We start from the raw sequence: 27,818 nt of genomic DNA on the forward strand, positions 1-27,818 counted from the left end.
ACTGAGTGTGCCTTTGATGAAGGCCTTGGATTTATTCCTGTTAAGTATTTGTTCATCTTTCTGGCGACTTAAAAAAGTAATATTATATGCGTTTGGTTGTAATTCTTGTTGTCATCACCAGAGGTGTCCTGTGTCTTTCTTATTACGACTGAATAAAGCCATGACAGTTAACCTAGCCATCGAATACATTGGACAGCTCTCACGCCCACACAATTTGGAATTTTGCTTGAAAGGCTCAATGGCACAGGGAGATTACTGTAATATAAAACAAAATGTAGAAAAACAGCATTTCATGTGTATGAGCAGATTTGGGTCATTTAGTCAGTCAAAAAAGGAAGAGACAGCTGTTGCCTTACACAGCCATTAAAAACAGAGATAAGGAAAGATTTTGGTTTGCTTGAGTATGTGTTTGTCTATTGGCCTGTCCATAATAGTGCACTACCTCACTCTTCCAGACCACACTTTGTATCACCATGGCGATAAGGACTCACAATGCATGTTTCTGTGAGTGTGTGTGAATGTATGTGTGTGAGACAGAGAGAGAGAACAGGATGATTTATTCCATCTTACAGATCTCACCGCAAACAGTTTCTGAAAGTCAATACATTACTTTTGTGGTTTTCAAATGCTATTATTAATATCTGAAACAGAACCGACTATCACTCCCATACTCTAGGGTTGTGTCAGACTGTATTCATATGACTACGGCCTCTCCACTATAATGCTGTTTGTGAATTGTTCAGATACGTCTGCTTGAGCAGCATGACAAACACTTACAGGCTCAACTCAAAAGTAGAAACTCTTTTCAGTCATCCCAGTGTCACAGTCGATTCCAATTTGCAGACACTACAGTACTTCTCTGACTTGTGTTGTCCGAAAGATTTTTATATGGTAAAAGTGCCTTTCAGATTTCTGTTGGAGAACGTACAGTATATATGAAAAGCGGAATCAATCGTTTTACCTCAAATAAAGTCCAACGTAGGATTAGGATTTAAACAGGTAATCGGGTATAGTCTGGTGCAAGTATCCAACAATGTAAAGAATAATATGGTGTGTTAATGGGAGAGTTTTTCTTCATCATATACTGTGCAAGATCATTTGATCTCCGACATCCAGACAGATTTCTGCACCTGCTGTCAGTATGAACAAAATCTTCCAAATGCTGCTGTGTCAATGCTGCTGTGTCTCTCTGCTTGACATACATCAAAGCAGCAACCAATCCCATCAGTGTTTAATTATCCTTGACACCACATCAGAGAGCTCATCAAAAATGTGTTATGTGCAAAACATTACAGATGACAAGTGTCTTTGAAGCTGTTTAGAAGTGGCTTCTTGTACCAAAAAAAAAGCACAAAAAGCAGCAATGCATTACCCATTGCTAAGGGCCAAAGAGGACTCTGAAATCCCACTCAAAAAGGGGTATTGCCAATAACTACCTGAAGAGTGCCTTTTGCCTTTCTCCGCTTAGGACTGGGCTGTACTCTTTAATGAGAGCTGGAAACAGTGAAGGAGAAGCAGTTCGAGAAGAGGTTGAGAGGGCAGTTCATTGCACTGTAACATTAGGGTGAAGGCTGGGAATTGAAATGCATGAATGTTGAATGGGTACTAGCATGTGCAGTCGCAGAGGACCAATTACTCTGACAGATAGTGAATAACCTTTAGCAGTGTCTGAATGAGGTCCATTCTTGAGGTAAATATGTAGCAACAAAGCTCGATGCAGTTTAGTGCTGCCAAGGTTGGCTGCTGACCCAGGTCACCGGAAACAGTAAACAAAAAGGACTCCTTGCATCTTGGCTAGGACCAATACAGTAGTTCTCTACGGAGAAGATTGCAAATGTTTTGTAAAGTAAATAGACAGGATTGGGTAGGGGCGCCCTTAGCTCAGTTGGTAGCGTGTCCCCCCCCCGGGCCGGGCCCAGCAGCAGACCCGGGTTCGATTCCCGCACGTGGTAGTTCTCTGCATGTCACTCCCCTCTCTGCCCCATTTCACCTCTGTCTCTCTGCACTGTCAATAAAGCATAAAAATGCCAAAAAAATATCTTTATATTTTATGTAATAAAGGTGTGTTGAGTAATATGTCTACGTCTTTGACATTTATACATAAACTGCAATGGCTGCGAGACGCGGTGGCTACAACAGTATAAAGCTATTGTTAAGCAGCACAAAGTGTGCTACATGTATGGGCACTGAATTAGCTCCAGTGCACAATGAGTCACACACACCTGACAATTACTGCAGATAACCATTGACTGAGAGAGACTACTGAAAAGAGAGGTCACAAAGAAGTTGAGCAGTGTGTGAGTGAGTGTGTGTGTGACACCCATTATCTTCATGAAAATTGGAACCGGTTAATATTTTTGGACAATTGCAGGGTGAATCAGTGTTTGACATTCAATAATCAGCCTGTATTGTAGTTACAGAAAATGGACAGATTTTTCTAGACATGTGCAATCATGGAGCATTTATTTAATATATTAATTATATATTAATAGTATATTATAGAAGTACAGAGGAACAACACATTTTCAAGAAAGAGAAGAAGAAACATATACAAGCTAGAGTGAATTGTGCTATTTTGGTGAATACAGTATACACCTGTTTCCCCAGACAGAACTCATTACAACACCAACTGGTGAGTCAAGTCAAGTCCAGTCATGTTTTTATCTGTACTAGCTACACTTACATTGTGTCGAGCAGACCCAGCCCAAGCTCTTAAGGAGAAAAAAGGAGAGAAAAAATAAGCCTTTGGACATACAGAGTATTATACAAGGACACTTTCAATAGAAAGTTCAAAAAGAGATCCCCTTTCTTGGATGTGTGGGGGTACAATATAAGTTGTAGGTGGGAAAATGGTAATTTAAACAGAAAGCAAAAGACACTGATGTAAACTTTAACAGTATTTCCTCTCAAACACCTGCTGTCAATATGCTCCTGGGCATAGGTGTGACTGTCAAGGCAAGATATTAAGGTGCGTGAGTGAGCACATGCATTTGTTCACAGGTGGGTGTACGGACACCAAATGTAACACAAAGAGCCGCGGGACCAAAACAAAGATGGAAAAGATCCCAAACCAGCTCATGACTCAGGCATTCAGTGTGCACCCACATGTGTGTCATACACAAAATGACACCGAAACAAACGTCCCAGATTATGAGAAATGTTGCATCAGATTTGTTTTTCTTTGCCGCCCATGTAATTTTTCCCAGGCTCAGCGGCAGTAGGGTCTCAGTTGGTTTAAACTTTGCATCAGTGCCAAAACATCAAACTCTTCAGTTCACTCTTCAACTACTAGTAGCCCAGTGTCAATGAATGCTACACAGCCATTTGAAAGCCAAACAGCTTTTTTCATCTGAGCATGTCTGAGTTAAGATGACAAGATGGCAGAGGGAAGATAAGGAGAAAAATACATACATCAAACATTATTCTCTTTGAAAGCCGCCAGGCAGCAGGAAGTCCAATGTGTTGAGCGCTTCAGCTCAGAGCCTTTCAAAGTAAAATTGTAATTGTGTGGAAAGATAAACATTCTCTCGGCTGGGGTCTCCCTCCTATAGCTGACTGAAATGTAAAAAGGGGCTTTTTAGATGCTCTGAAGTCTGCCTGTTGTTGTCTTTTTCTCTTGAGTGTGAAATTGCGAGGGCGTTTCTAAGGCACACACTTCACTTTCCCCGAGTATCACAGTGAACAGCAATGCAGGCAGTGGGAGGAGATGAGTATGGAGATTTGGCCGCATAATGAGAAAGAAGTAGGGAGGGTGTGTGTGTGTGTGTGTGTGTGTGTGTGTGTGTGTGTGTGTGTGTGTGTGTGTGTGTGTGTGTGTGTGTGCCTGTGTGCCAGCGTGTGTTAGTTACAATAGTTAGAGTAAGTAGCTTTGATAGTGGAATATATTAATTGTTTAGGTCAGGTGAGGTTTTGTACAAGGACAAATGTAAAACTCTTTGCAGTTTCATACCAACATATAAAGAGACTTCTGAAATGCCCAAATACTGAGCGCGGACCCTTCTGAAAGATACAATGTGGTTGTCATACGTTTTCTTTCATAATATAAACTAAGGCTAATTTAGGCCAGGTGCATGTTCTGCTCTTCATCAGTGAGTTTTGCATAGATTATCAAAACAGATGTTTTTGAACGTCTCATTTCCATATTCGTGATTCATTTCTTCATGGCTCCATTGCCATTTGCATTAGATTCATTGTGAACCATGAGACTTCTTTACTGCGTTTCTCACTAAAGCTGGCAAATGCTTATGCTTTATAATAAAGGAATATTCTCACCTGGCCTTGGTCTCCCCTTTGACTGTAGCTGCGTGGATCTCTTGTACACACAAAGCACCTACAAAGACAAAGAAGAAGAAAAAGTTAAATACTGCTACGATCAACGTCAAACTACATCCATTTTTGCCTAATTAACATTGATATAATAGTATGATATATTCAAAATCACAAGAGAATGGAAAAGGCAGCAATATCTATCAGCCGATCAAGTCAAACCTATAGCTTGGGTGAAGTGAAGGACCGGATATGCACTTTTGTTTGGTGGAGTCATTGAAGTGACATATTCTCAAACAATAAAGTGTTGATGGCAGCTTCTTATATCTTTTTTTGAATTATATTTCATATACTTTTCTAAATTAAATCTGTTATGAAGTTTAGATGATCACAAAGGGTATTGTTATCCTGGGAAATTTCTCTAGTGGACATACCACACAGAGTTGCCACTTTATTAGGTGAACCCAGTTAAAATGAATGCATCAATAAATGGTAACTTTATGCAGTTTATATTGTTGTTGAAACTGTTTATGAGGGTGGTTGAAGTCAACTTTATGGTCCTTTTTTAAAGCTGTGGTTTGTGGTGCTCTTAAACTGTATTGCTTTATACTGAGAAGGATTTTTATTATGTCATCCAACCACTTTATAAAATGCCTGTGGGCAAATTAAATTGTGAAAAAATAGATCCCATGAGGTGTTTATTATATCAAAAGTTTTCAGTGTCTCCCATTTATTTGTTGTTAAACGGCATGGAATTGTTCAATTATTCTTGCAAGCTTGTTAGCTTTTGAATGCAGAGCTTTTAGGTGTCACACATCAGTTAACATGTCAACACACTGTCCATACTAGATCCCTAGGGGCTCACAACTACGATGATGCCTCTTTCTATTAGCCAAAGGAGAGATATGAGTGATAGGAAATGGTGGGGGGGGGGGGGAAACAGGATGGGGTTTTTAGAGGGGAGAGGGACCGAGGATAAGTACCACTTTGTGTTTTAGGTCCCCTGTGTTGTAACAATGACACAAATAGCTAGGGCCTTCCTATGTCCACTGTGTGCAGTGTGTGTGTGTGTTGTGTGTTGTGTGTGTGTGTGTGTGTGTGTGTGAGTGTGTGTGTACGCGTTCTATAGTGGTACACATAGTATATTGAGGATACAGTATATACAGGGTGAGGGGGTTTACCCTTTACATCACACAGTGTTTCCCCCAGCGCTTTATAGCTAAGGCGGCCGCCTTAGCAACGCCAGCCCCCCGCCTTGACTACCAACCACCCCCCCAAAAAAAAAAAAAAAAAAAAAAAAATTTTTTTTTTTTTTTTTTTAGAGCTGCTTAATTAATGTACTAGCAAGCGCGATGTGTACTTATACATACATAACTGCGTGAAAGGCCGCGATTTGCGGTAAAAAGCATGTGTCTCCAAGCGTTTCTCTATCAGCTGCTCTGTGTCCGCGGCTTTGTGCGCGCGACCGTACTGCACCGCGCGACTATGGCATGTACGCGGGAGAGTTAAACGAGCAGAAGCAAACCAACATTTAACTGATGGCGATAATAAACGCAGTGCAGTTCTATGGGGATATTTAGCTGAACAGAAAGAAGTGCTCTGCAAAGCTAGAACAGTTTAAGACTCCACATCACCGTGGCAACACAACCTATCTATCAGCTCAGACAGCGCAGAGAAAAGTTTGATGAATGCATGAGAGTGATGGCCCAGCCAAGTTTCAGTAAGTGTTTACAGAAGTGCCACACTATTACTGTCTTTGACCTTTGGAGAAATGTATTTAGTCATTTTAAGGGGAAAACGCATTGTATTTATTATTTCAACTATTGAGTTATTTTTCAAACAGCATGCTAGTGTAGGCCAAGAAGATTTATTTTCTGAATTTTCAATGCTGCTTTATTTTTATGTTTTAAATTTGGAAATACATGTTCCAAAACGACCAATAACCTCTGTATTTAAAAAGAAATCAAGCAAGTAGGCTCAAAATAACCATTAATGAATTATAGGCTATCGCATCACAATAGGCCTATTGTCCACAATAATCGCACAACAGCCCCCCATCCAAAAAGGAACTTTAAAGTAGAATTTTCACTTTTATGTGCATACACATGTTGAGTGTATGGTCCATTATTTGTATTTAGTGTGTCTGTATAGTATTGCACCAAAACAGTAGAAGTTTTCTTTAATTGTGCTTTGTACTGCATGTTTGCACATCATTTGTACCTGCACATAGCAAACAAAATTGCACAACTGTAAGGTCAGTGTCTGTTGTATTCAAATTAACAGTTTATTTCTTTACTGCGCATTGGCATCTTTGAGCAAAATACCCCCAAATTTTCGACGCGGCGCTACGCGCCGCGCCTCCGATGACCCAGGGCAGTGACCACCTTGACTAAGCCATTTTCTGGGGGAAACACTGTCACATGTATAAATGCTACTTTAGCTCAACAATGCAGTTTAATCAAAGCCACAAACCATTTCCACAGCAGGACAACAATACTTGCTTCACCATCACACACTTAACACACACTTCCTTGCCTTCCTTCCCACTGTGTTCCAGGATCCCACTTCTCTGTACCTCCATTGTGAAATATATTGTTTACACGTTCACGTTCTTAAACATCTACACTCCTTTATCAAGTTAAAACAAATACATTCATCAAATGTAAATGGAGAAGTATTAAAACTATAATAAATACGTGTTGGTTTGTTCGGATGTATGGAAGGCAAAAAATAAAGAATGTCTGAAAAAGGTTTCAAATTTCTCACGTGTTGTTTAATGAATCAATGCACAGGACAGCGTATGCAGAGACAGCCAAGGTGTAAGTCAAAAAAGAAAGTGAAGTGCCTCTTCTACAGCAAGGCATTATATTATCTCTAAACAGGGTGGCAATTTATTGTTGCCATGTGTGTTCTGGGACCATCCTCTTCGTTCCTGACGTCCGCTGCTGAACTGAAGTAGGGTTAGCTTCCCAGCCTTGAATTGTATCTAAAGCTTGGTGAACTGAGTGAGAAACTATGAGAGGGCCTTTGTTATAAAGCCGATACATCACATTGCCCTCTCGGCTTATCTTATGGGAAAGTTCTACAACAAGATTTATGCTACTTAACTCCCTTCTCCTCAAGCTGTCCCTGCTCAGGGCCTGGAATGAGAGAGCATTTTAAATCACAAGTTAAGAATATATATCGATTGTTCAATTGATTATATATGAGTAAATGCAAATTAATGATGGGGGCTATAACATCATTAATATTTAGAAAATAAAATCCTGACAGAAGATATCTGACCAAATATACAGAATTGATTCAAAATAAATATATACATACATACACAGTAGTTTGTTTGACATGCATTACATAGTGTTTTTGTGGAGCTGACAATGTTCAACTTTTACTGACATGAAAAGTGTTGTTGTTGTACTGGTTTGTACAATACTACTCACACTAATGAATGTATGTCTGCTGTTATTTTGGCAATGCCAGTTTATCCCTATCCAAACAAAGCCCACATGAGCTACTGTTGGCTTTAAATCATTCGTACAGGACAGTGGTGTATCTGGGTTTGCGTGAGCTCTGATGAATCAGGTCCATAAAGCCAATCGCCATCGTGACAGGCCGATTTATTATTTATGGCAACAGAGAGGATTTTGGGAGGGTGGGGGCTGGCAGGTTAATCTGTTATTCATATATTGACAATAGTGATGTAACTAGATTATCTCACAATTCATGGACTGCCGTGCACCATATTTTTTGAGTTATGTATTTTTAAGATGTCACCTTTCATATTTGGCTTTCAACATTTTCACATGGATGACTGTGAGCATGTCCTCTCAGCATGCATCCATTGCTATAACCAATAACAGTGTGTAAAGCTAACACAGATCATTTAACATTTGTAAAACTGGCCAAATGTTTTACTGGTCAGATGTAGAACAAACATGTTTAACTGGCGACTGTAAGGTTCGCTTTAGTCAAGCTGACATTAAAGGTCCCATATTATGCTAAATGCACTTTTTAAATGTGTTCCAACATATCCATGCGTCCACGGTGTGCCTAGAGACTGCCAAAATATCAAAAAAAATAACAATCTCTCCTTTTCTCACTCTCCCCTTTTCTGAAACCCCCACCCCTCCCCCCAAAAACACTCCAGTCAGAATTATCCCCTTTTCTGACCTCACAAACCGTAAAGCCAGAAGCTTCCACTGTGCAGCCCACACCCCTATTTCTTATTGGTCCACGGCCCTGACAGACAGAGGGCGAGGCGTATCTGGCTTCGCTTCCGGACAGGGGGCGGGGGGAGCTCAAAGATTGTATATTTACGAGGGGACCTGCAACTCTTTTTTTTAAAATAGGCCATTGTGAGATTAGCTGAACATCAGCATAGTACAATAAATTATCTGAAAGTTTTTTTCAGCAAACAATTAAAGAAAAACGTATTAGGGATCACTAAGACCATATAATATGGTGTATAATAGAACCGAAAAGTGTATAATATGGGAGCTTTAAAAGGTGGAGTCAGCGATTCTGGAGAATGCTCGTTGAAAAATCACTTCTTTTTTTTCCAATCAAAAACAAAAGTGAATATCTCCTCATGATCAGTTACAGTACATGTGCGTTCTGTATGTGCGCTGAAAATTGTTTTGTGTTGATACACAGCCTAGGCTCTGTAAACTGTTATGTAAACAAAACAAGGGAGCCCCATATCTAGCAACATTCCCGTTAACAGAGCCTAGGCAATGTATTAACACTGCATTTTTTTCCCACCACACACACAGCACATACAGGTAGAAGATCGCGTGGAGATATTTAAAGATTTTCTAAAAAGTGATTTGACAACAAGCATTCTCCAAAATAACTGATCACAACTTTAAATTGTTTTGGCATACATGTACTAGATTTGTTCGCGTTTTGACAGTATACGGATTGTGCATGAGGTACAGGATAATTTTGTACTGTTAAATTGGTGGTATATGCTGCCATGTAGGGATGGGCATAATTAATCGATTAATCGATCATTGATCGTTAAGAATATTGTTGATCACGTGAAATTGTTATCGATCATATAGCCGTTGTGTTGCGCAGTGTGAGTCCGGCAGCACAGCAATGAATTTCACTATGTGGCAGCACCAAAGACTGTATGGGCAGCAATTAAACCTCCTACCAGCAGGGGGAGATACTTAACTAGTAGTAGGAGACAACAGAACAGGCTCAGGCAGCAGCCTGCGAGCTGCCGTAGATGTCAAAACATAAACAGGAAGAAGTCAAGGCGAAGTTTGGCATCGGACAGCTTCAGCTTTAGAACCGAAAATATCTAAGGCTGTGTTCCGAAAACCATACTAACGTCCTACATCCTACATACTCAACATCTATTTACAACATGCGAGGTGCGTCGAAACGTTTTCATTTGAAGTATACTCAAGCAATAAAGAATTTATTCTTCTTCTTATAAGATTCCGGCCGTTTAGACGCTGTTTAGCGTATTGCCGCCCTCCACAGGTTATATATAGAACTAGATTTGTACATACAGTCCTGTGTTGTGCAGGAAATGCAGAATTGTAAAAAAAAAATTATTAAAAAAAAACCTTCCTTGTCGTTTGAAAAGATGCGATGCATTGTGGGGCGGTTGAGTAGAAAAAGTATCCAATCGATCCTTATCCAAAATCTTCCCGGAAGTTAGTACTCATCCTGGAATTTCTCGCATACCCAAACTTGCATACCCAACCGTCACATACTCAAATTGAAGTCAAAATGAGTATGAGTAGGACGTTAGTATGGCTTTCCGAACACAGCCTAAGTTCATTAAGCATTGTGAAACCTTGTATAAGTACAACACTTAAACAAACCGAATTATGTACCACTTGTACATTGAAGCCTACATCCGACCCTGTTTAACATGTCACGTTAGCGCCGCTAGCATTAGCGGCTAACTTTACCGTCTATGCTTTTCTACTTCGCCTTCATCAGGGAACTAATTTGCACATTTTAGATGATGATTAGATGAAGTAACGTTAGGTCCTTTACCACTCAGAGAAACGTGCCGTGCCCTTATGCAGTCAATATGTGTTTAAACTTTAAAGGTATCGTAGCATTGGCTCATTGTTGGCTCATAGCCTTGGGCTTTAACCAAGATCTTGGAATAAAGATGTAATTGAGTAAAAACCTCTTGTATACAGTCTGTAGTGGCCATTTGTCCTCAATAACACAATAACTTGAAAATAAAGAAATCAAACAAAACAACGTAATCAAAATAGCCACTGAGGCACTAGGGGGACGAATCTTACGCAGGGTAGGGAAAAGAGTCCACTGTCCAGTCGGGAATTTGCGTTTTGAAGGTTTATTTTCCGATCTTTACAAGCAAACAAAGCACATGTACAACAGCGTGGAACTGGCCTCTTCATCTCCTTTGTCTCTCTCGTGCAGCTGGTAAAAAACCATGACCCTACCCAGTGCCTGTCTCACCCATGCCCGCCTACCTCTATATACAGGCACCTGGTGCACCACAGCTGGCCACTAATTGCAAAACAAAAGCATAAACAAACTCAAATTAACTTTAACTGTAATGCAACAAGAAAATAAACATAAAATAATAAACTATTTTATATTAAGTCAAAAAACTAAATAAATGTTTTATAATTAAATCGGACAAATGAATAGCTCCAACATTCTGGCCCCTAATTGGAGCCAGAATGTAAACACACAATTACTTAAACCCATAAGGGGAGCTATTCTCTCTATCTGCCCCTAAGTCTTAGACTATATTCTATTGTCTTCTTCCCGATAGCTGGATGGGTTGTGCTGAAAGAGAAAAATAAAAGATGGAAGACAGGACAGATGGAGAAAAAGAAAGAATATTGTCCATTGTCTTATGCCGTAGCCTCCAGGAGCAGGCATATCTTGGTCACAGGTCTTTCCAACATGCTGGTCTTGGTTTGGATGCAGAAGGAGCGGACCACTCCTATGGAATCCGACTTTGTACTCAGAACTTTGCCAATCAACCGTGGGGGCTGTAGCATCAGCAATGATGACAAGTTTTCCTTGTGAGAAGTTTCTTCTTTGATAAGCCAAGTATTGTCTTTCTTGCATGTAGAATTGGCACTTGTGATCCAGTATTTCTGTCTAAGTCTATACAGCATATGGTTTCTACCATCATGTCCAAGTTGTTGATGAATGTGGTTTGTGGCCTTATCTGCATATTTGATAATGGTATTCACTCTTGTTTCTCTTTTGACCTCGGGGTCATCAGCAGGAAGCACAGCTGGATCCATGTCAGCTACAGGCCACTCCTGCCCAAACTTTATCCATTTTTCAAATTTCCTCTTCAAACCCTGGAGCTGCTGTTCAGCCTCACAGTGATTATTTGGTAGCACAGGGTCTTCTTTTCTGAAGGGCAAGTCTATGCAGCTATGAGCATTTTTCATTTCTGTTGTACTTTTCGTAATCCCCATAAATGTAATGTCCTCTCTTGACAACTCCAACTGCTCCTCTAATGCGTTCTCCTTAAAGACTTGGTTGTATTGTTTGCTGGGCAGTTCCGCCATGCAAAATTTTCTGCTCCGTTTCACTCTGCTGAGTAACTCCCAATAAATAACAAGCGCATTTAGTTCAAGGTGTCCATACAGCATGAGAAGGCCGAGTGGCTGCTACATGGACCGATGAGGCACAACATAAAAATGATTTTAGCCTAAGACGTCCTTGCCCACTTGGTATACAGAGTAACAACTAACAAAAGGTCAAATCTTTGATTCAAATGTGAGGTTTAATCACTTGTCTGACATTTCCAAAACTGCAGTGATAATGCGTGTACGATACTCTGGCCTCATCAGTACTAAAATTGGCCAGACTGAAAAGTTATTAAGGTCATATGTTCAACTTCTGAAAGCCATAACTGCTGCTCCAACTGCTACACTCTGATCGTAATATAATGATGCATCTCATTACTAATTGGCCCAAGGGGGCGGGGGGGGGGGCTGCTTCTTGATGCCTGCTGCTTGATTTCCTGTGGACAACATGCTTTAACAGACAGAGGTTGCTGTGATGTTACTTTGCACTACAAAGTAGATGGTATACATGGTGTGTATGGTTCTTATAGTGTCTGAAAACTGCAATACCCAGATCTGACCCTAGGGTTCACAAAATTAGTACCAAAAAGCTAACTGGATAATCTGAAGAAAAAAAATCCATTTGAATCTCAGCATTTTCAAGCCAGACGTTCCTGTGTTTCTTTGAGAAACACCTTGGCAAATGCTGACATTTACTTCAAAACACATGCCGTCACACCTTATTCACTCTCGGGTGTCTCCATTAGACGATAAATAAGTAAAGAGTGGATAGCGCACTCAGACATACATGGACTGAACACGGGTCTTCCCGTCTGAGAGGTTCCAATCCATTTACCACATACTGTAGTCTTTTTCCATGCCTAAAAATAAGAAAGTGACACCAACCAAGCTGCAGGCATCGTGTTTTTAAGTATACTGTTCAGACTCACAGGGATTTGGCAACAGCTGCATGATGTGAGTGAGTGAGTGAGTGAGTGAGTGAGGCCCAATCTAGATCCACCCCCTACACCCTATCCCTATCCACTATCCCTCCGTTTGCGCGTTCGCGAGGAGGGCCCGCCATATTGAGTGTCGTCCCAAACCACAGAGCCTCGAGTGTGAGTGGGTTATAAAGCCCTCGATCACCGAGTCTGCATCGATAGTGGCTTAGCTCTACGTTTGACACAGATGTCCGCCAATCAATTAAGTCCGGAATGGAGGAGCTAACTTACAAATGAGAGTTCCATGGAGTTTGTTTCCCGAATTATAAATGAAACGTTCTCTTACCTCAAACAGACATTTGATTGTTTATTTTTATGCATAGCCCTAAATGACGGAACCAGAGGGTAGCCTAGAATTTTGGAATTAACATGTTGTTTTACACTTGTTGATTTGATTATGCCACTTGTCTACCGTTAGTGTATTTTCAAGGCGTGGATAAAAGATAAAACGAAGCAGATGAAGAAAATGCCCACAAGTTAATAAGGGACAGTGATTATTATTTCCTTAAATTGTTAGTAAGATTTGTGTTACTGTTAAAGCCGATGAGGGGTAGTAATAGCGGCGGTGACGTCAGTCAGCTGGAGCGCATGACTTTTCTTATTTATGACCACCCTTGCAGTGCATTATAATTTATGCACGCTAATTAACTGCCGCGATTCGCCGGTCGTAATGGCAGATCATGACAAGTGGAATACATGCTTTAGCAGACTATTGTTCTTTTCCCTGGTTTTGTATGCTGCTGTGCATGTAAACTAAAAGGATAATTAAACAGCGGATCAAACACCCACCCGTTTTCTCCACTACAGACTGAGCTGGTAAAATTAAGAATATGCAGTTACAAAATGTTTAAGAAAAAATAAATTATGCAGCCAAAAAATCATGGGAGTGAGTTTGTTTTTATTCAATACTACATTTACTCTCACATGCGTAGCTTATGAATGTAAAGAGTGTTTCAGGTCAAATATAAAAGTGGTGGAATTTTATTTTAGGGTGAGAAATAAAGACTTAACAGTTAACTAGTGTCTCCAGGTTTCTTCCTGTTTCCGTCTGACAGAGGCGAGGGCTTGCCAAAGCCGCGCCGTTGTTATACCCTCCCCTTAATGATCGAGTGGCACTCCACAGCCGCGAGTGTGACTCCACAGCGAGTCACACTCGCTCACGGAGTGGGAGTGCATAGGGAGTCATTTGGGAAAGGGCCTGAGTGAGTGAGTGAGTGAGTGAGTGAGTGAGTGAGTGAGTGAGTGAGTGAGTGAGTGAGTGAGTGAGTGAGTGAGTGAGTGAGTGAGTGACATGTATTTGTATTTGTTCTGCAATCTAAACAAGATCGAGGACCAGACCTGCTTGCAATGATTAACATCTTGTTCATTATTTTCACTCAAAATCAGCCTACATAAAAGTAGCCAGCTAGAAAGAGGCAAGTGGTCAGTCATTAAAGGTCCCATATTATGCTAAATGCACTTTTTAAATGTGTTCCAACATATCCATGCGTCCACGGTGTGCCTAGAGACTGCCAAAATATCAAAAAAAATAACAATCTCTCCTTTTCTCACTCTCCCCTTTTCTGAAACCCCCACCCCTCCCCCCAAAAACACTCCAGTCAGAATTATCCCCTTTTCTGACCTCACAAACCGTAAAGCCAGAAGCTTCCACTGTGCAGCCCACACCCCTATTTCTTATTGGTCCACGGCCCTGACAGACAGAGGGCGAGGCGTATCTGGCTTCGCTTCCGGACAGGGGGCGGGGGGAGCTCAAAGATTGTATATTTACGAGGGGACCTGCAACTCTTTTTTAAAAAATAGGCCATTGTGAGATTAGCTGAACATCAGCATAGTACAATAAATTATCTGAAAGTTTTTTTCAGCAAACAATTAAAGAAAAACGTATTAGGGACCACTAAGACCATATAATATGGTGTATAATAGAACCGAAAAGTGTATAATATGGGAGCTTTAAGACAAAATTGGCCTTGAGGAATTCTCTGAATTACAATTGAGCAGTTAAGCGCATCAATGCTTCAAAAGAGAATCGCAATGCCCAACCCTACTTGTCCGTGCATTTGTATCCGTTACTATTAAAAATAAACCCATAAAAGTTGGAGTCAGCGACACTGTAGAATGCTTGTTTTCAATACCTTTTGTCAAAATCAGTGAACATCTCCTCAAGATCCGCAACCTGTCAGTAATGTGAGTGCGCAGGAAAAAAATCCAGTTCTTAAAACACAGCCTAGGGCACTGTAAACTGGTATGTGAATAAATGTAAACAAATAGGGCCCACTGTAGTAAGCAACATGCCCGTTTACAGAGCCTAGGCTGTCTATTTACACTGGATTTTTTCATGAGGAGATATTCGCTGTTTTTGACAAAGTGATTTTGACAAGTGTTCTACAAAATCACTGTCACCACCTTTTAATTATGGTGAAATGTTGCATCCTATAAGCACTGTAGCCTATTGCTCTGTCTTCATCCATTCAAATTACAATTAAATAACACAAAATGACGTGAAGAATGAAGAAGAGTCAAACCCATTCTTGGCGGAAGGATCAGTCAGCTGTGCTAAGGCAGCCGCAATGGAGCCACCTGGTCCTCTGCAAGAGCCACCTCCGCACCACCACCAAAAGCCCTCTAATCTGTGCCAATCACATGACGCTAAAGAGCCATTTGCTGTTGAATTGGGCACCAGTACACTCCCCCTCCTCATTTCAACAGCCGCATCAAACCCCCTCGCAAAAGGCTGGCAACGTTTATATATAATAAAATAAAATATTTGAAAAAGACAGGCTTAGCAGTGAGGGTGACAGAACAAGGGGAAAAGGAACTGTGGTGTAATAAGATGGTGGCTGACATACTGTCGAGAGCTACAGAAAGGGAGTGAAGAGAAGAGATATGCAGGGTAAAATGACAAATTTGATCAATTAAAGAGAAGTGAGTTTAAGAATGGGGACATTTTGGAGAAAAAAAACGTACACAAACTCAAACATGCAAATGGAGGATGCATAGGGTAAGTGAGAAAGCAATATGAGTCACAGCTGTACACTCAATCCTGGTAAGGTGCAGCACAACTCAAATGATTTTTTTCTTTTAAAGGACTCTCTCATGTACACAAGGTAACCCAAAATGATGCCTCATAAAAATACCGAGACACAAAAGTTCAGAGATGGAGGGAGGAAGGTGTGGACAGAACAGGTATGTGGATGTAAATGTAAAAGCAGCTGTCTGTCTGCAGCAATCTGATGTGCATTCTTATTTACTTCTTATTCTTATATTACAAATGTAAGATTTGTTATTGTTGGTTTATATATTGTGGCATTAAGCACATATTCTTTACACTTGTTTTTGTTTCTATTCTAAATTGGAGCAACTGTAACACACTGAATTTCCCCCAAGGGATCTATACAGTATTTCTGATTCTAATCTCAAGCACAGGTGACTTCTTTGGTCACGGAGAGAGAAAGCCATGATTTACAGGCATCAGAAAAGAGCTGCGGTTTTTCCAAAATGGCGCTGCTGTGCGTGGGCAACAGTGAGCTGAACAGCACTGCAGTAAGGAGAGGAGTGAGGGGGACTGAAGGCAGCCCACTCTATGCCAGAAGACGCAGGAGGATAAATATGGACAGCAATGCAGATAAAAAAAAGAATGACAAATATTCATGGGAAATGTGAATGAAGCCACAGCGGAATTCTACAGATACCCAGCTGAGCTCTCAATCTTAGAGTAGTACGTCCAAATTTAAGTGCAATCTTTTTGTCTCCATTTCAGGCCTTTGTGCATGTGAAAAAATATATATTTCTTATCCGAACAGTATTCAAAATGGAAACAGCTGCAAAAAAGCTACATCAGAGGAAATCTTACATCTAACCTCTAATTTTAAATGCCGATATAGCTGATCACACGGCACAGGTCTTGTCATTAACCTGTATATTTACATTAATTTTGTCCGACTAATTTGCAATGATGAAATTATGATTTTTATCAGCATAGCAGCTGATCACAGCAGTGACTGACTGCTGGTTGGCAGGATGTGGAATGTCTGGCAGCAGAAAATAAAGAAATAAATATGTAAAATGAGAAAAGCTATAGTGCTAGAGTGTATAGTTATGGGCTAAAATTCACATGGGTAGAACAAACAACCCTAATAAATCCCCATTAAAACAAGAAATGCACCTAAGTGCAACCTAATGGGCAACAAAAGCTACATAAAACTATAACAAATGCACATTTCTGACTGAATATAACAAGATGTGATTCTGTAAATCACATTTAATATGAGTCGAGTAGATCATATCAATATTAAGGAGGCGTTTTAGAGGGTCTCTTGCGAATATGATATGTGTACACATTCTTATGAATTAAATACTGGATTCCCAAAAGCAATCATTGCTGTTTATGTATAACAACGCTTTCTTGTTACTTACTAGTCGACATTTACAGCAAAAAGGGTTGGGATTATTTCGGTCGGCCTATTTATCTGAGAGGCTTAAATAATAGAAAATGTTAAACAGCTGACTGTAATGCGCAGTGAATATTACTAATGTATAGCACCTTTCATACAAGAAATACAGCTCAAATTGTATTACAGGAAGGATATCGTATACTGAGAGCGTCACTTGACAAATAAGCATGAATGAACATTAAAAAAACTGGGAGAGAATGCCACGATTAATGGAAAAAAATTATGGAAATGAAAAACCCCCTTGATAATTATCTTATTATAAAGTAAGGAAACCCTGTTCCTTGATGTTGCTTCCGACACAACGCTGTGCCAGCGCTTTCTTTTCAGCCAAGGAAGCAGTCTCATATTCCAACAGGAAACACATCGCGGGCCACTTCCTGCTTCCCCTGAGGAAGTGACAGGTCAGACAGGGAATGGGTAAGCCAGTCGCTCTCGAGACTGAAGTCGGGGGGGGGGGGGTGATTTTCAAGAAAAAAGAAAAAACGCCTACACACTGGTTCTGCACAAGCTAAAGAAAAGGCAGATATTATTAAAATGCTTTTAGTCTTTGATCAAGGTTGCGGTATGTGAATATCTCCATACTACCAGTTTTATTTTATCCCTGGTTAGTTGTTCTTGCTATAAATAGCTATAGCAGTATACCTTCTCATTTGACACACATCTTTGCCACTTCCACAGAGGTTCTAGATGGGTGACGATCATAATTCACAGCGTGTATGCATTACTCAAAGTTCAACATTTAAGGATTTAAAAGGAGGTTCCTAAATCAGTGTCCCAGAATTCATGCAGTCCTTGTTGTTACACATCACTAGTAGATTTGACAAATGTTTTATTTACCGCGCCTCTACTTTTATATCCACAGCTTAGAGCCCCCTAGATTGTGAAGCTTTTGTGACATCTGCTTTAGAAAAATGCTATATAAATAGAATGAACGGCACAATAGAGGATAAGTAAAGATACCATACTTTCCACACATTTCAAGACTGCACTGGAGGTACTGCCACACAAACCAGTTTTCTTGTAAAAACACAAGCTATGCTAGCTAACAAAATGGAACAGAAACAAATGTCAAGGTGTTTTGCTTCCACATTTCCTTAATTCTTTCTTCTTATCCCCCATCACTCTATAACTGAAATAATGATGTATTGCACCTTTACACATCACAGCAGGTTAACCCCTGGAGAATGTGACAGTGATCTTGCACCAATGTGATCTCTCACTTCAAACCTTATCTGGAACAAAACGTTGTACTTTTCTTAATTTGCTGCAGAGGAGGTTTTAATTGGAGCAAATGATAGTGTTTATATGTTTGTTTGGGAAATACATATCAAAGGTAACACAGACACGTTGACAACATAGATCCACGTGTTTTCATGATGATTGCTTGAATCAGCCCATACACACAATACAATTGGCGGATTTTAAGGAAGGCACTGTTCAAAGGAGCACTATACAGTTTCAGGGATGCAGGATTTGTTTAAGTCATTTTTAGAATTGAGAATTCTATAACCATAAATAAAAATAAAAAAGTATGTTGAGGCACCTTGAGTGTTCCAGGGATCCAAATGTCCTGAGAGGAAAGTTTTTTATTCAGTTATTGAGAATATACCTTAGAAAATATTCACTTCTCTGACACGCCCAAAGTTACATACTCTCTTTTTAGCGTATCATTATATTCATCCAGAACATTCTCAAAACATACTTGAGAAAGCTATGTCTGTACTAGATCATCTGTAGAACCACCTCAAACAGGCAAATTTATCATAACTTTAACATTAGTCATGGTGGAAGGAAACATAGCCATAATGAGCCTCATCTGGTTCGATCTAAAACGTTTGATACCGTTTTTCAAAGCCTTTTCTTTTTGTTTACCGCGGCCGATATCCACAAAGGATGTAAAAGGTGGTGGCTTGAATAGGATCCATCTGCCCCCGGAATACGCTAATTTGCTGAAATTGACATAGGGCAGCAATGACACAGGCTATTGTCAAAAACCGACTCACCGCTAACAGACCCTGGCCGGTGGCAGTAGGGAATAAATTGCAGGATTTGTATTGGGGCTCTTTCTGACAGGTATAGGCTGAGGTGTTTTTTTTCTCTCCCAATTACAGAAGGAAAAGGGATGAGGCAGGATAAGGCGGGCCACTAGAACAGATCCTAATGAGGAGGACGTGGTACTATTGCTGCACGACTGTGGAGAGACACACGCTCATTTGTGCCCGCCGCGAGTGGTGATATTCGATTGGTTATAGAAAGCGGCCAGAATGAAGTGGTGCAGAGAGACTGACAGAGGGGAATGGAGAGATGGAAACGGAGAGATAATGGAAGTGTGAAGGATTGATTCCTCACTCAATGTGTGAGAGCATGTGGGAGGCGATGAGATGCTGAGAACTAGAGTGGGAACCGGAGAGAGACGGATATACAGCAAGTGAGCGAGTGAGTGAGTAGTCAGCCCATCAATTCAACCAGCCCCTCACTCCCCTATTCTTTCCATCTAATCTAATCCTCTGCATCTTTTTTTGTTGGCCTCAATTATAACAAAAAAACACCTAGAAGAGAGCACTAGGGCAACCATCCATAATGATACACGTCCTCAAAGTACAGCCTGGCCGCATGCAAACCCATCTATGCCGACGATACAACTTAGTCAAGGCTTGAAAGCTTTTACTAGCAGCAGAACAAAAACCTGGGGAAACCATACAAAGTAGAAAAAAGTGAGTGTGTTCAAGTCCATTTCCATTCAGACCACACTAAATAAGCCTGGAGTCTATTGTACAACAATAATAATAATAATAATAATAATAATAATAATAATAATAATAATAATAATAATAATAATAATAATAATAATAATAATAATAATAATAATAATAATAATAATAATAATAATAATAATAATAATAATAATAATAATAATAATAATAATAATAATAATAATAATAATAATTGATAGGTTTTATATAGCGCTTTTTTGTAGGTCACTCAAACTGAATGCATGTGGAATGGAACAACCTTTCACATACGGATAATGCATATGCATCCTTCCGTCATCAGTGTTGTACCATCCTTGCTGAAAAAGATTGTGAGGTAGCAAAATCTACGCAATGACTGAAAAAAAAACATCCAGTTATTTCTTGAAGATGGAAGTAATGTTCAACCCTTTTCCCTCCTGGAAATAATAAAACTATTAAGGTTTTTCTTAGTTTGTTTTCACACCTGATTCTGCTTCAAGTTAGCTACCTTGGTTCGCACCGGATGTGAGAATAATACATTGATATGTTGTTCAACAGGTTCAGTTCTCTTTCACAGCTATCTAAGCAAACGAGAATGCTCGCATTAGCGACGTGTGAATGTTCTTATCACTCATTGGTCTAAAACTAAGGGAAGTAGTCTCCCTCATCCCGTAATGCATAGCGTAGCTGTCTATGGGAGCTTGTTTAATTCAAAAATACTCCCTTGCTTCCTGCAGTTGGGTCGAATTAAGTCCACTCATGTTCTAACCACAAACCACAGTTTGTTTGGAATTGTACCAAGAAGACCACCTCTTAAACAAGGTCTCGGTCCGCTTGTTTGGGGCGGTTTTGGTGCAAACCAGAGTACGATTGCTGTATTCTAACCTGCGCAAAACCAACCCAAGGGAAGGTGGAAACCAAACCCAGTATGTTTCAGTCAAACAGAACAAGGCAGTTTATGAAAGCGACCTGAGTCACTCGATCTGAACATTCCTTGCCCAGTGATGGTTTCTCCTTAACTGAGTGTGATTGGAATATTTGAAACAAGAAACAGCTTTAAAAAGTAGCTTAAAGTTTAAAAGTTGGCATGTTTTCTTGCTTAAAAAAGATACAGGAAAAATTGTTTAGTCTCCCTAAGTGTCAATGCTTCAAATCAACCTCTAATGACCTTGAAACTGATGTGTGTGTTCTCGGTTGACTTTGCATGTTCAGTCATAAGTATGTTTTGGATGCAATGTGGTTATAAATTAGATCCAACCGCAGTTATTTTATAAGAGGCAAAAATCCATTATTGTCCAAGATTTAAAAGGCAAGCATAAAGAAATTCCACCGCATGTCCAGTAGCATGTGGATATTAAAATAAGATCTAATAGGACATGGTGTTTGAGCTGCTTCATAAATAAACCATCTCAAACGCTTCATTTGTTTTCTCTCTCTCTATTTGATCCCTCTGATTACATTCCTCTCTTCCACTTTCTATTATCTTCTCTGTCTATCTTCCCTGGTGTGTTTTTCTTTCACTCTCCGTGCTATCTCTCATTCCTAGGTCTTTCTCCCCCTCTCTCATTTATACTTGTGTGTGAATATAGTAGTGTCTGTAACTATGTGTCTATGTGTGTGAGTGTGTGCGTGGGAGGAGAGGAGAGGAGAGCAGCATTGATGGCTAGAGGGGGAGGTGAGAGAGAGAGGGAGAAAAAAAACAAGTGAGAGGGAAAGAAACAGAGAGAAAGAGAAGCAAACTATTTACTGGAACAAAACATGCTGTTTCAATCTCAGATAAGGGCCGCCTACTCACTACTTTTTATCTCAAACGCAGATTACTCCTCATTTTTACAGAATATATTATTCGCTTAGTTTTATCTTACCTTGTTTAAAAAGTCCAAGACAACCAGGGCATTATTCTTTGGCGATTCCAACCGAACTACATTAGATTTACTAGACCCACCATCTGTCCAGTGTAGTGCACATTTATATCTCATCAGATGGAATTAACTTTTTAGTAGGGATGCACCGAATATTCGGCCACCGAAAAAGTTCGGCCGAAAATGGCAAAATAAGTCATTTTCGGTTTCGGCCCGAAACAGTTAAAAAGCCGAACAACATTACCGAAAATTGGTGAACTAAATGACACTAAGGAAATATGTTTTTAAAAAGAGCTGCGCGCTTGTAAACCAGGAAATGGCAGTAAAGAGAGACGTAACCGTGTATGCGAGTCCACGTCTCTTTGTGAGCGCGCAGCAGGAGCAGTTTGGAGCGTGCATGAAAATGTCAGAGTCCAGTGTGGGAGAATTTTTTCAAACTGGATGAAACACGGCGCAGACAGTGCAATGCTTAATGCAGCATAAAGTTAAAACGCTCGTCCAAGACTGATGTTTAATCACCATAGAAACACAAAAGCCTTGCGCGAGCGAAGCAGCGATTCACCCGGTGAAACTCTGTGACAGTGTGACAGTTGGTAACGGTGTCACTCACAGTGACACCTCGCCGGTGAGGGCCGCCGCGCAAAAAAAACTTTAGTTTGACATCTAAAATGATAACCGGAGATATCCTGTCCGTTAGCGCTGTTGGGGGAAAAGGCTCCTACGGTCTGATTGCATTTCTCGAGCCTGAATACACAGAGCCAAGTCGGCAAACTGGCAGCGCGACTAAATATATGTCCAGCAAGCCGCCTCCCCCCGTTAGTTTCAGTTTACAGACGAAAAAGTTACAATCACCTCCTAAGAATGGACATCGTTTAAAGCCTCTCATTGTTATGATCTGGGCTTTGAAGCAAATTCTGAAGTCTGAACATTATGGTGGCAGCTGTGGTGCAGTTTTTTTTAGAGCAACTCAACCTGCACTGCAAAAAATGAAGAAAGGCAATAAGTCAATCTTTTTGTAGATTCATCCTCATATAAGTCAAGGTAAAAATCAGTGAGAGGTTCACAAATTAATTCCTAGTAAAATATTAATTTTACTCTTAGATTTGAAGGTTTTACTGTTTAATTATTTATTTAGGGTTGCTTTTTAGTTGTAGGCTATGTTTGAGGAGAACATTTGGGAGTTCATGTATGCAATGTTGAAATAATTTACTAAATAATAGACAAAACTGCAAAAGCCTCTTTCGGTATTCGGTTTCGGCCTTTCGGCCAACTGTTTAATTTTATTCGGTTTCGGTTTCGGCCAAGAATTTTCATTTCGGTGCATCCCTACTTTTTAATGTTATGAAAGGTTAATTAATTGACTGTGGACCATATTAATCAGTTATGCCTTTCTATCACAACCAGTGATAATGGGCTGAAACAAATTCTCCATAAAGTGGAGTAGCAGCAGTACTGAACCATGTGTTGATTATCTTGTTGAGGTCACCTTTTAAATGTATCAATCGTTTTCTGGTATAACAACTGTCGGCACACACACACGCACGCACACACGCGTAGTGAAAAGATGCTTATGTCAAACAAATAAAACCAAATAAATAAAGCTTAGAGAAAGACAACAACGTGGAAATAGAAAAAAAATGTGTCTGGTCATTTGTTCAAAAGAGGGTGTAAAAAGTAAACCTTCTCACTTAAAACTTCACAGTAGCCAATTATTGATCATCTGCAAATGTTCAACAAAGTAAGCGACAATTAAAAAAAAGGACAAAAAAAGCATTCAAACTCTTGTAGCTCAGCTCTGTACCACAGGGTCATTCACTCCAACAGGTTACGCTGGTCTTATTGACCAATAAATTGCAACAAAATAAAAGGTTCCAACAGACCACTACTTAGGGACAACACACAACACACCCTCAACCCAAACTGAGAACGTCAGATACTCACTGATAAAGCCAGTATCTTGTGGAGGCTGGGGAAATGCAGACGACACCGCCTGAAAGCGCTCACATGTGACCCTGGAAGGGAAAAGGGGTAGTTTTAATATAAGAAATGATGCACATAATAAAAATGTGCAAAGCCAATCTAAAAATCAGTATATGGGCAAATCCAGGTAGATTTTAAATATATATAAGGAACCTTAAAAGTGCTCTGAGGAACTTTAAGTGTTTGGTAATTATTGCAATCCCGGCTTTGGACAAAAGCGGTAGTGTTTTTATTACCCCGGCCGTTGTTCCTGGGTGAGCGTACCCATTACAAAGGCATTAAGAAAAATTATATAAAAATAACATTCTTTGCACTGATGGTCTTGTTACATGTCATTTATGATCATCACCCTAGGAATCTAAAACTATCATTCCTCCAATGAAGAACAAGACTTTAGTGCCACGGTCTAATGAATGACAGTATTGGAGTCGCAACTGAAGTGATCATTCAAAACTATGCAGTGTCCATTGTAATCACAGCTCAAACAAGTCCTCTGGCAGTTGTTTTTAAACACACACACACACACACACACACACACACACACACACACACACACACACACACACACACACACACACACACACACACACACACACACACACACACACACACACACACACACACACACACACACACACACACACACACACACACACACACACACACACACACACACACACACACACACACACACACACACACACACACACACACACTTAATTTCCTCTCAGCGGACGTTGGCTGGATATCCTGGAGAACTGAGCCCGCAGCCGCCAACTCTGCCGACTGCAGAGAGACACTTGTGAAACATTGTGTGGTCTCTCGTGAACTTATTTGACATTAAAATTCCCCAACCCAGAGATTATATTGTTAGCCTCAACTCATATCACCACACTTTGATCTATGAAAAACACAATCTGCATGGCCTTGACTTGATTTATTTGAGAGTTTAATTGAACCAGGTCTGCCAAATGTGTCTGTTATACTGTAGAGAAAATGACTTGGATAAGTACAATCAACATAAACTGGCATAAAAGGAAATCTAAAAAAAAAAAAACACTGATTCTCAAATATTTGAAATGCAGAATGCCATGCAGCATATTGTCTTTATTGTCTCATTACAGATGAGTTTAGATGACACTTGAGTTTAATATTTAGTTCCAAGGACACTTTTATCCCACAAAAAAAAAATGGTCTAACATAATCCGTACCATATCGACAATCATCGATATAGTGTCTTCATCTCTGAAAGTTGTGTTGTGTTTTATAACAGTTAAAGAACTTCTTCTGACATTTGTAGGGAGGGTCTTTGTTTCAAGCAAGGCAGCATATCCTTCACTGCAATATGCTGCAGGGAACCTTGCAAATTGCTATCCATAGTTGATATTTTGGCAATATTTTTGTCCAATGAATAAGCAGCCTTAAGGATGAGTCCCTAACTACCCATAGTTACATACAAATATGTATTTCTTATATTCCAGTCCTCAATTCTAAACCATTTGTATCTGTTGAGCCTGAACTCAGCTTAATTGCCATTTCTCAATCTGCTTGGCTGTTGTGTGGACCTTGGACCTCTCCATAGTCTGTTTCTGCATGTTGGCATTCAGCCTAATGAGGCTTGCTAATGGTCCAGCCATGTCAATCTGGAAGAAAGCTCTATACAAACTGGAACACATGTACACAGAGACGCTCAGTACACACACTCCCACACTGTCCACAGTTGCTTAGTTGATAAAAGGACAAACATTACCCAAGCATGGGTCAACTTATCTGCAAACCACTGTGTCTGACGTCCTCTAATACTGTATCTCATCCTCTTTTTATCTTTCATTGCTAGACAGATCTGTAGATATTGAATAAGTGCCACTACAGCCTGCTTTTGCCCTGTTACATAACCTTTTTATGAAAACTGTTGCACCTACTCAAGGTAAGATGGCATTTAAACTTAACTTTCAGGGCGTATACATTTAAGCCATAGTGCATCATTTTTGTTCCCCCCATGAGTAATTACAACAACAATGACAGCGGAAGTCAGCGGTGATCACAGATGTATTTTATACATTCTGCTGTACGTCCAGGTTTTTTTAGGCAGTAGAATCAACAACTGAAACGTTTATTTGGCGCTTCTTTGGATTTTTCTGAGCTCCTGCGCATTGCGCAAGTGTCAGGGGGTGACACCAGTTTGTTAACGCTGCCATACTGAGAAGTGTAGAGAGAGTTTTGTGGAGCTTATAGGCTTAATCAACTTTATGCCAACTTATTTGGCAATGGCTTGAATGTAAACGACATTCATTCCTATGAAAAAAAAGTTACGCACTATAGCTTTAACATTACAACTCTCTGATCTGGAGTCTGACTAATGTTCAGAAAACGACCAAGAGCTCACAATCATGATGACCCACATTTTTAAAGGAGATAACAGGAAATGGAAATGAGCATACCGACTAGAATGAGATACATACAGTGGACAGCCTTTGGTTCCACCCCGCCACTTATCCAACAGGACACTGGTGGTGACGGCTGCTGCTGCTGCATGGCCTATAACTTCCATTGACTTAACAAGGCCACTCTCACGGGAACCTGTCCATTAGTGATGCTCTGTTAATATCACGAGGTAATGATTGTGTGAGTCCTGTTTCAACACATTTACAAGTTGTGGTCTAAGTATGTGGGCTCAAATGACACCAGAGAGTTATATGTGACACCTGACAACTTTTTATTTACAGTTCAGAAGAAAATTGAGAACAGTCAGTGCGTTTCCATGGCACAACTAGATTAGATTATCACATATATCGAACTAGACACTCGAACGGACCGTGTCACTTGTCTGAGTATACATGGCCTTTAAGATATCGGATAAATGTCCAATGCATGGCTGTCTCCACTATGCTAGGTGGCGCTGAAGCCCTTTCAACCATGCTTTCAACAAGTGTTGAAAGAGCCACGTCCGGTTCTCTTCCGGCAACAACCCATGGTGTAGCCTATTACGCGCAGGCACACAAGCACAGAACGAGAAGTCCGATATGAGATGTCCGATCCCTGTTTACATGCAGAGAGAATGCCGACAACGAACGACTTATCTAGGTGTTCTTATCCGACATCTCTTGTCCGTTATCGTGCCGATTTGTGTGCGAAGTAGATCGGATAAAGGTGTTTACATGCAGTTTAAAAGTCCTGTTGAAGTCTTATTCGTTTAGTTACCCGATTATGAGTCTGCATGTAAACGCACTGACTGTCTAATTATAGCTAGCTAAATGATTTAACAAAGAATGTAACTTTACTTAAGTTATGTATTAAACATAAATAATACATTGTTAGCATGTATCTTTTATTGCAGCAATAATGATTTCTGAGGAAATTCATTTAGAAGTGGACTAGATGCGTAATCCAATAACATTTGTCTGGGGGGGGAAGGATGTGAAGCTGGAGTGATGATCAAAACTGTAACCAGAGGCTGATCAGAGGGATAATTAAGATGATTCAGACAAATCCAGACATAAAACTGCCAAACGCTGTGAGAAATGCGGGGAAAAGTAAGAGACTAGCAAAATCAGAAGAGTTTCGGAGAGAGCAGACGAATGGGAAGGAGGTGCATGGTTTGGTAAAAAGGAAGAAAAGTGAGTGGGGCAAAACAGGTCAGAGCGGGTTCAGCCATAGTGCGTGCTGGCAGGACGGTTGTCTTTTGCCAAAGCCACAAGCCTTCTCCAGATGCTTTTACACCAGCCTGGAGCTGGGCATAGGGCAGCTCACTGTACTAAATTAATCACATAATAAAAAGGAAAAGACAATCAGTTATGTGAAAAGGCATAGTGTGAGGTGAAGTGTGAGGGTTCCTTGAGAGCTGTGTTCTTAAAACTGCAGCTGTTGTTTGTGACATGTTAAAGGTTGAGTCAGTGATTCGGGAGAATGCTTGTTGTCAAAATCACTTCTTGTTGAAATCATTAAATATCTCCTCGTGATAAGCTAACTGTCCGTTCCAAAATCTGATGTT

The 27,818-nt window shown here is 40.2% G+C and overlaps 1 protein-coding gene across 2 annotated transcripts in view; it reads right to left on the bottom strand.

Moving 5' to 3' along the window:
* Window positions 1–27,818, bottom strand: part of sipa1l1 (signal-induced proliferation-associated 1 like 1) — a 90,626-nt gene that overhangs the window by 39,629 nt on the left and 23,179 nt on the right. Inside the window, exons 2-3 of one of the 2 annotated variants that reach the window (XM_080048343.1) lie at window positions 23,789–23,859; window positions 4,273–4,330 (exon numbers count right to left, since the gene is read on the bottom strand). The gene's annotated coding sequence lies outside the window, so the exon portion shown is untranslated. The remainder of the gene's footprint in view (window positions 1–4,272; window positions 4,331–23,788; window positions 23,860–27,818) is intronic. The other variant, XM_080048344.1, reaches the window with a different exon arrangement.

The sequence above is a fragment of the Ammodytes marinus genome (assembly GCF_949987685.1).
Source record: "Ammodytes marinus genome assembly, chromosome: 19".
NCBI lineage: Eukaryota > Metazoa > Chordata > Actinopteri > Uranoscopiformes > Ammodytidae > Ammodytes > Ammodytes marinus.